This window comes from Pyxicephalus adspersus, chromosome 1 (genome assembly GCF_032062135.1).
Source record: "Pyxicephalus adspersus chromosome 1, UCB_Pads_2.0, whole genome shotgun sequence".
Lineage (NCBI taxonomy): Eukaryota > Metazoa > Chordata > Amphibia > Anura > Pyxicephalidae > Pyxicephalus > Pyxicephalus adspersus.
Genome location: NC_092858.1, coordinates 42784284 through 42794933, shown reverse-complemented (window position 1 = coordinate 42794933; position 10650 = coordinate 42784284). Strand labels below are relative to the sequence as shown.

Below are 10650 nucleotides of genomic sequence, written 5' to 3'. Positions count from 1 at the left end.
CATGGCATCTGTGTGTGTTTTGGAGGAATGGGGTGCATGGCATCTGTGTGTGTTTTGGAGGGAGGGGGTGCATGGCATCTGTGTGTGTTTTGGAGGGAGGGGGTGCATGGCATCTGTGTGTGTGTTGGAGGGAAGGGGTGCATGGCATCTGTGTGTATGTTGCAGGGTAGGGGTGCATGGCATCTGTGTTTATGTGTTGGAGGGTGGGGGTGCATGGCATCTGTGTGTGTTGGATGTTGGAGGGTGGGGGTGCATGGCATCTGTGTGTGTTGGATGCTGGAGGGTGGGAAAGCATGGCATCTGTGTGTGTGCTGGAGGGCGGGAAAGCATGGCATCTGTGTGTGTTGGAGAGAAGTGGGGCATGGCATCTGTGCGTATTGGAGGAATGGGGTGCATGGCATCTGTGCGTGTTGGAGGGGGGGTGCATGGCATCTATGCGAGTTGGGGCGAGGGGATGCATGGTATCTGTCTATTCCAGGGAGGAGTCATTTGTCCCATGTTTTCCCTAGGGTCTCAGAAAGGCTGAAGGAATGTATTGTCATTAGCTTGTGGTAAAAGCTGTAGTGATATGTTATATAGCTAGAATAGACAAATGTCTGCGTTTTCCACAATCTGTATTTCATGCATTTTCTTAACCCTGGACTTACTTGGAGAGATAATAAATTGTTGTTTAGAAGAACAACAATATTTGCTTGTTAATTAAAATTGTGTGTGTTTTGTCCTAAAGTGGAACTAAAGTTTAATTTTAAAGTTCTTCTGTCAAAAAAAACTAGGCATGCACACCTCTGTGCACACCTCTTCCCCTACAGCTGCCAGGACTGAATGATTATTCTGCATGGCATCATCCTAGCCCGGCCAATTAAGATGGGACAGGTGACTGTATTTAAAACAAATTGTGATTGGGCAGGTAAGGCTATTACATTGCCCATCCCTTCTGCAATAAAAGACCTGGCTGATCACAGTTTTATTGTAAAAAGGGTTTAATTCTACTTTAAATAATTTGACAAGCTAATCTGATTTCACGCATGCCCCTGCACTAAATAGATTTAATGGAAGGTTTCGTCCAACACTTTAACACTACCAGAAACAATTAGAAAATAGAATTTCTAGTAAAACCAGAATTTTGCAGCAGCAGCAAAAAAAAAAAAAAAAACGAACTAAACCAGTTTTCATGAACCATTGTCTGACAGCAAGTCATATGTGTGGATTTAAATATGTTATAGAGATATATCCCAATGGGGTTATCCTACCATTTTCATACATAAAAAAGACACGTTTAAAAAAAAAAAAGCACCACCAGAATGAGAACACTGTAATGGACACCGCAGGCTCCCCACCATGTCATGTATTATATAAATGTCTTGTAAAATTCTAAAGATTGTGTATATACTGTATACTGTGAAGAGGAGAAATGAATATCTATCCTTGAGGCATATTTCACTTCTAGTTTGTCATCAAATGCAATGCTTGTGATTACAAAGAATTAGTAGGATAAGAGTAGGATATTCCTGGTTCAGGGGCTAAAAAATTTATTTTCCAAAATTTCACGTGGCTGTTTTCAGAAATGGATTATTTGTTTTAATTGCATTCATTGTAAACTTTGGGGGTAATGGGGGTAAGGGCACTAAATGTTATCTTGAACTTTATGCACTTTACCAAAAATACTACACTAGTTAATGCATACCCCAAATAGGATGGTTCTCCGATGTTAGGATTAGTGAGTGTTTTATCCCCTTATGGAAATGTACCATACCTATGACCAAACTACAACTACCTCTGTAGTCAATAGAAGCTTTTGTTGGGGCCCCAATGTCCAGATGGCCAGTTATTAGAATGTACAAGGCTAGACATAACTCAGCACTTCCACCTGCTGGCCATAATTAGTGAGGCAGCTGCTGTAATTTTAGGTTTCAACTGGATGTCAAAGGAGACTTTTTTAAGGATTTAGTTTTTTATTAATTCTTGTTTTGTTGTGTTGTTGTGTGTCTAATCACCTATTTCTCTAACCCTATTTATTAATATTGGTTTAATAATTAGTAATTTCCCATGTTCATTGATTAACTCCCTACCCTTCAATTTAACCATATGTATGATATTTTTCCACACAATTTTAACAATTTATGTCAAACTATGTATATATATTTTTTTGCTATTATCCTCATTTTGGTACACAAGAAAATTGACTTTTGTTTTTGATGTAACATTTTGACATTATTCCACATATTTACACAAGCCATTACCACTCCCACTACCTAGTGTTTGCTGGGGTTGTTCCTGTTTGCCAGGCTTGGTCCATCTTTGCAGAAGCACCTTTTAAAAAAAATACTGTTCAACAGTCTAACATTTATTGAGGATCCACAGAATAAAAATAATGCTACAAAGCATACATTTAATCTTTATATTTTAATTCTCTTGTCCTTGCAGAGCTGTCTCGTCGCATAATAGGAAATGGGAAACAAGACTTTACGTACTTATACAATTTGGGAAAAGGCAAATGCAATCTAGAATAAAGAATTTACATGGATATATATTGCCAAATTATCTTTTATCACATTTAAAAAGTACATTGAATGGATTTTTTTAAAGATTTTTATTGTTAAACTTTTATTTATGAAATTCCAAAATATTAAGCATTACTGTACAACAAATAGGGGTTACAGATGGCAGACCTGAAAACTGGCAAGTAAAAACAATGACACTGTTAGAAAGTAGACCTTTCCCAATAAAGTTTGCAATATGAGATGGTGGGGAGTAGTAGTGGTGGGATGGAATAGTGACTAATTAGTGATGGGTTGGAATACAGATGAAGATGGGTTTACAGGACTATTTTTTGCTTAAAGTAGGAGTATGCCTAAAAAGGTGAGGAAGGCAGCCGTAGGGAAGCCATAAGTTGGAGGAGGTTATAAGTGAGGAAGTAATTAGTAGGTAATTAATATGTATCAGGTATTTAAGTGTATTTGTGTATCAGGTCAGGAATGTAGGTGGGACAAGAGCTGTGGAGTGATTTGAAAGCTAAGAACAGTAGTTTTAATTTGATTCTTAGGTGGAATGAAAGCCAAGGTAGAGATTTGCAAACAGAAATTGGGAAAGGTAGAAAGGATAGATAATGTTCGTGGAATGCTGGAAAAGAGGATGTTGAAATATTTGAAAGATGCTAAGACAAGAATGGACATATTATGCACAGCTGGAAGAGGCAGGCAATAAAGATGTTCTGGATGTGTTAAATGACAACATGAAACTTTCTCAACAATAGAGGGAAACAAGTCTGGGGTGGAAAGGTAGAATTGTAGGTTGTTTGCATACAGATTGTATCGTAAACCGAAAAAGGATTTAGGTTTACCAAGTGGGAAGATGCAAAAACAGAACAGGTCCAAGAACTGACCCTTGGACAGAAATGATGACCATAAAAGAAACTTGGGAGAGCAGTCAGATATATAGGGAATGAACCTAGAGAAAAATGCATCATCAATACCAATAGAGTTTGGGACCTAGACTAGATTATGGTGATCAACAATGCCAAAAGCAGAGAAGGATTTAGCAGAATGAAGTGTGAAAAGATGCCTTGTGACTTTTGTAAAAGTTGTCCTGTTTTGCAGTGGGTCGGGTATGGAGTTGGAGTTCAGATAATTGGTTAGTCTGCACAAGGTGCTCAAGTAGCTTGGAGGTACAGTATATGAAAGAAGAGAGATTGGACAGTAGCTAGAACGTAGAAAGAAGTCTAAGGAGAGTTTCTTCAGAACCAAGTAGATTTAATTGTGTGTTAAGGCTGAGGATAAAATACCAGTGGAGAGGGAACAGTTCAGTCAGTAGATGGGACTGCGTGGATTGGGTCAAGTGTACAGACGGAGATGATGACAGAAGTGAGGTAACCTTGTCCAAACCAACAGGGCTGAAAGAGATTAGGGAAGATATTTAGGTAGATAGGGTAGCAGTGGGACAGGGGGCTGAGATCACTTATGACTTTGACTATTTTATCTTTACAGTAGGTGGGTATGTCTTGGGCAGAGAAGACAGTCAAATGGGGGAGGGGTGTTGGGTTTAGGAGACATTTAATTGTCAGCCCTCCTATTTCTTTAATGACAGATTAGCTGCCCAATGGTAAACCAGAATTGTTCAGGTCAAAAATCAAATTAGGGTAGACTTGAAATTTGCTCATTTGCTCCATAATATAATTTTGCATATATCATTGCTTAAACTATAGATTGCATAATCTAAAATGAAAGAAAAAAACATGAATAGAAAAAAAATAAATGAAAATTGAAAGCCTGGGAAAAAAAGCATATGAAATAAAAATGCTTTACTGTTATGCTCAAGCTATGGAATATTTTAGTGATCTAATACAAGAATTTATTTAAACAAACTCCTTTACTTTTTTTTATTCAAATCCAACTGCTATGTAGGAGGCACAAAAAGACTAAATTATACACTTGACTTTAAAATGTAAATCAATCATTTTCTTTGTTTTCACATGAATCAAACAAACAAGAATGGTAGTCATGTAACTCATAATACTGCATATCTTTATGCTGCTTGTTATTCTATAGCAGAAAGTGTCAGTTATATCCCAGAAAACTTAAATATAGGCAATAATTTAACATTTACAACTGAAGCTTATACAGTACAATGGTAAGAGCTAATGACTGAGTACCTTTTCCTACCATTCATCTCATCAAGATTGTTGGAGCTAGCAGCACTCTGTGTACTGATTACATATATTGCCACCGATTCATACTTATTTAAAACATGTATGTACATAAAGAACATTTCCACTAAGAACAAGGAAAAGTACACAGTGTGATCAGGAAGCTATTATGATTACGTTGTGTTTTCTCTTCTATACTGTGAATATTTAAGACATGTACAGAGCATCCATGAAATTAATGTAGATTATGGCCAGGAAGGGAAAAGAGAATGCACAGTAGTGTTAGTTGCCACTTTTCCCCTTTGCTGTGTGTATCCAAATTTAATGGATAAACCAAGGGTACACAAACTCTTTAGTTCACCTTTCCCTAATGAAACTGAGTGCTCATCGGTCCCCAAACATGATTAATGAAAATTAAAGATTATATTGAAGGGTTTTATGGCATCATTACTTAAAGTCTTAGCAGCTGTCTTCATGGGTGTTGCAATGATAAATGATAATTTAGTAAATGCACATCAATCACTTCTCTAATGGAAATTAAGGTGGGTGTACTCACTGGCTCTCCAGTTAGATGTGGATGAGGAGTTAGGAGTGGGTGAGAGATGTGTATATTCTTCCCGAAGGGAAAGGGTAGTAGGTCACTCAGGCAAAAGGCAAAATACACTAGTAAACAGGGCCAACTTAAGAATGTTATTGGTGGCTGCTGATCGCTCAACCCTGGGTAAGCCTGTCTTACCAATAACCACCTCACCTCTGAACTAGCAGCTGGCCTTGACCTCTACAGAGTCCACAAAGATTAAATGACCTTTTATTATGTATCAATCATCTCCTGACTCCTTGATGATCTTCATTTTATTTTCCTCTTAAATTGTCATGGGGGTTACCATGTTGGGGAACCCTGAACTAAACAATGTTATTGTTTCTGCAGGACCTCATCTTGGCACAAATTGGCATTGGTCCCTTTCTGAGAATTTTAATGACATCATTCCTGGGAACTAGTGATCTTTAAAACTCTCTTTGGTATCCATCTGCAATATACCAACAATACTGTAATGAGATAAATGTTTTCAATAAGAAAGATAATTCTGTAATTGCTGATATTTGCCTATTATCAAATAACACACCAAGGTATAAATGCACAATCTCCTACTCCACTGCAATGTCATTTGTTTCCCCTTATTGCTATTTAAAATAAAACTAAATACACCGTCTAGACTATTATGAGTCTTTATATACAGCAACAGTATACATCTACAAAAAACTGTACCTTATATAATAACAAGTTCCAGACAAGGGTCTCTTCATGGGGACAAAGTGCAGCTCAGGAATGATATCAGTCTTCTGCAGGCCAGAGGAACCATCCCCAATCACTCTGTTTCTTTGAAGTGAGTTTCAAAATGAGAGACAACAGGTGGTAGCTAATCTGTGTTTACAAGTTTTGTGCTCAAAGTAGATGATAAGTCTGGATATTCCTTAAACAAAGATGGTACCAGCTTTCTGGGCAGACAGGCAAAGGAAAGCTCTTACAAGAGTATTGTCATTTCTTTGAAAAGTTACATTCCATGAATAAAGCAAAACAAAAATGGTCCCTTTCCTTCTCTTTCTTCTAGTTTCTCTCTTTTTTTCTCTATTCCTACTGTTTCCAGCTGACTTTTCTTTTTGCAACTTACTTGCTCCATTCCCAGTCGATTATTCTTTATGTAAATAACTTTCTCCTTTTCCAGCTGACTATATTGACTGTACTGCTCTCTAGAACCTTATTCCATAAAAGGTTTTTCCCACACTGGCACTTCATAGAAGGTCGTAAGGTTCGCATCTGAAAGGAACAGCAACAAAGTTTGTTTTTTTTAAACAGTAAGAAGACAGCATAAAAATTATGCTTTGTGGTTTGTTAACTACAGCCTTTTTTTTCCTTAAAATTTCTTTTATGTGCCATATGTATGATGAGAATATTACTTCAGGGAACTGTTTTTGTTTTTACTTATTTTTGGGTGGTGAATCCAGAAATGACACCAGTTTTTTGCGAGATAGGGTACCTTCCATTTATGTCAAAAACACTCAAATTTTACATACAATAAAAAATTATTGAAATAATAACTTGAATATACTGTTTATTTGAATTTCTTTTGTTGATACAAAGGATTTATTGTTTACTCTATGACATTTTTTTTCCAGTAAAACATTTGAAAAATCATCAGGTAAGCAGTTAAGGTAAAAATTATGCTTATAGCTTTTCCTGGAGTGTTCAGTGTTAGGACAAACCCACCGGATGCTCCAACAATAGTCAGCCATCATATGTACATCCCATCCACCCTGATACCGTTCTTCCATGACCTTCAAATTTTGGTGCAATCGCTTGGTTTCACTGGATTCAGTTCAGTACCGCTCCCGATTTTGCTGCCCTCTCCTCCCAGTAGTCTTATGCTTAAAAGTTCCATTCATACCAAAGAAAGTACTAATCAGATTTTGTCATGTAATATAAATGTTTCTGTTTTTACTGTACTTGTGCCACCTCCACCTTTTCCCCTTTTGTACCCAGAATTACCTCAATAAAGATTTCAATATAAAAAAAAAAATCTTGGTGGAATCATTCACCTTGCTCATCACTGACTGCACTAAGGTTTTCCGGGAAGTTAGAAAGATGGCTATGCTGAAAATGCACCTTGATGCTCATACTGAAACCAAGCATTATGTAGCTCTCCAAAAGTTTTTGGACATTTTCTTTGTAATTATTTGCTGGTGTGTTTCTAAGAAAGTCCTTGACAATGGCTTTGAATGATAACCAAGTATTCTTTTGGACTTCTGACATTGTCCTGATGAAATGTTTATCTTTGATGAGCTGCCGAATCTGTGGACCATCAAACACAGCGGCCTTTATTTTTTCAAATGACAGGCTAGGAAATTCCAAAATAAGGTACTTGAAACAGTCTTCAGTTGGCAAAGCTTGAACTAACTGAACGAACTGCTTCATCAGACCCAGTTTCATGAGCAGAGGTGGGAATATATTATTCTTTCTATCAACAAGTGGCTCATGTAGAATGTTTGGATCACCTGGTTTTAGGGCAATTGCTTTTCACCCAATGCCTCTCAGGAGCTCTACTATCCCACATGCACAGATGGGACTGACCTAAATTTATTGCCATTGTGAAGGACACACTTTAAGCTCTGCTTTGAGCTATCGATGAATAGTTGCCATTCAGTTGAGTTATAGATTGGAATTCCCAATTCCTCTATTAAACCAGGTATGTTATGGCAATACACAAAGCCACTCTCAGTTCTAAAGTACTGCGGAAATGTAATTTCTCTGGTTCGAAAGTACAATAACTTTGTTCATTTTTTAAGTAAGTTTTCCTCAAGCAGTCTTGATGCTAGGAGTTCTGAAACCTTCTTTAATAGTCCCCAATCACTCAACTCATGCTGATCAAATCCCTTACAGAGTCCTCTTCAATTTCAATCTCTTCATCATTGTTGTCACCTAGTTCATCACCATAATCATGTTCTTCAAGAGAGGGTAGTGTAACGAAAACCGGCACTGCGATTTCATCTGAAGGAGCCACTGGGCGTATAGCCGATGGTAGACTAGGATACTCTGTTACATTTATTTTTCCTGTTATATCCTGAAGTTTCACTATACAAAAGTAACAGTCACTGAAATGATCTCCTGGCTCTCACCAAACCATAGGTATACTGAATGGCATCTTATCACGTGTTCCCTTTGTAAGGGATCCGTAAACCCTCCACACACTGTTTGCACACCTTATAAGGGGACCAAAACTTAATTATGAAAATGACAAATAGGCTTGCTCTATAAATGTGCTGATGTTTGCCCTTTGACTGGGAACTGTGATACTGCCACAGATATTACAAAATGTATGTTTGGCACTTACGACAAGAAACAGCAGAGCCAGACATGATCTGAAAGAAAGGAAATACGTGTGTAAGTAGAAAAATAAATTTTACTTATTCAATAAGTAGAGCAGCGCACAACCTCTGTCACATTGTCTTTCGTGTAAAAGAATGGCCCACACAAATCAAGGCTACAGTAATTGCATTCATTTAAGCAGTAGATAAAAAACCTGATGTGATAGAAGTAAACTAACTGCACTTTCAGAATCAGCATACCTATTTTAGTGTAAATAAGCTTAAAAAACTGAAGTCTACAAAAAATTTGTTCAAAATTGTTCCCCAGTGTTATCTGTGGTTTAAATCAAAGGAACTTTGTTATTATGTCATATCCATGTATTGTGTACTGTGTGGATTCTGATTAAAAAAATCTCAATACATATCTCTTCAAGAAATAGAAAAAAATATTTGACACATTTGTTTACCTTTTAGCCAACTTTCACAAATACATACTTGCATTTCCACTAAACAGACGTTAAATAATTAGATGTTATTTCATTTCCATCACCTGGCTTTACAGATGGGTATAGTTGGTTTTAACATGTATTGCGGTGCTCGCTTTAAGCTTTTATAGCAAAAGACAGAATCCTATGAGATCCACATGTCAGAAAAGATTAGAGCTGGCTGTTTGCTGAGCCTTCTATACCACAATATTCCTTTGAGGCATTCAGTCAGAATGGCATTCCCTGCTATATTCAACACCGCAGAATGCACAAGGAGGACTAGGATGGAACATTGTTCTTTGCCTCAGGCTATCAGTAGGTCACATTATATTGCTATAGTTCAGTAGTTAGTGATTTTTTGAAGAACAGTGCCAGTCAAGATATAACATCATTCATGGTACTGCCATTAAAAGCTAGGAAACAGTGTCACTATGTTAGTCGGAAATTCAATTTCATTGTTCTTTAAGTTCCCCTCTGCCATATTGGGCAGATCTTTCTGACAGACTGAATGGGATCCACGTCTACAAATGCAGACCTCGGGGGCAATGGAAGTTGAGGTGTTAATACTTTGAAATGAGTGTGTACTATAAGAAGATTTCAGAGAAGTTCTTATGGACATAGGTGGAAATCCATGTCCTCAATATAATAGGTTCAGAATTATAATTCATAGAAAATTAGTTTAGCTCCATATTACCTGGAGCGCTCTAGTAATGAAATGGCAAGAAGCCCTTTAAAGTTGGCTGTTTCCCCAATTTATATTTCCATAATAAATTTCCTAATTTTTAGAAACCTGTTAGGATAGCAATGTTGACTTGTTTTTAAAGGTTGCAAGCTCAGGAGCCACTATCTTTGTTCTTGGTTTACCACATCAAATCACACAGAAGGAGAATGAATCTAGGTAAGAGTCATGCTTTAGGGCTGCACATGGGTTTTGGAGAAATTATTTAAAGTGCCATACAAGCGATAAAGATGAAGAGACTGAAGTTTGTACCTGGGAGATCACCATGTATTTATTTACAATACCTCCCATCCATTTGAAAAAATGCTCTAAAAATCTTTGAATGTGAAATGCTGTAAAAGAATTTGATGTGAAATTATTCAAAATGTTACCATGTAACATTCATATTAGCAATTTCCCACTGATTTTTTTTCTGAATACTGATAGATGGCTGTAGAATACAACAAGATAATGAGTAGAGGTGGAAGTAAGAGCAAGGCTAAATTTAATGAATACATTTGGAATACAGTGCTTTTTTCAAGGGGACAACCAGACACATGTCCCACCTCAAAGACTATGGTGCCCCCTTACATATGGGAATGTTGGACTCACAGGTCCTTTACATGGGAAGCGGTACATAGGGGCACAGTGAGTAGTAGCAGCCATTATTGAAGTGTGAGTCAGGTGATCAGTCAGCAATTTCTCAGTGGGAGAGACCTATTACAGAGTTTGTGACTGGCAGTAGGACATACAGGGGCTGTGTTTTGGCCGTAGGCACAGGACACTGCAGATATTAGCAGCCTGCAGCCATATAAAAAAGTGTGAGTTAGTCTTTGAGTCTGGGAGACTTCTTAATAGGACTGGGACAAACAGGGCTTGTGTTGTCATCTTAGGCACAGGACAGTGCTGGTACATGGGCTGTGCTACATAGGGGCACAATGGGT

At 37.5% G+C, this 10650-nt stretch overlaps 1 protein-coding gene across 1 annotated transcript in view; it reads right to left on the bottom strand.

Annotated features, from left to right (window-relative positions):
* DGKA (diacylglycerol kinase alpha) overlaps positions 1 to 6311 on the bottom strand; it is a 110046-nt gene extending 103735 nt beyond the window's left edge. The window contains exon 1 of the mRNA XM_072408534.1: positions 5910 to 6311. The gene's annotated coding sequence lies outside the window, so the exon portion shown is untranslated. The remainder of the gene's footprint in view (positions 1 to 5909) is intronic.
* Between the last annotated feature and the right edge of the window lie 4339 nt (positions 6312 to 10650).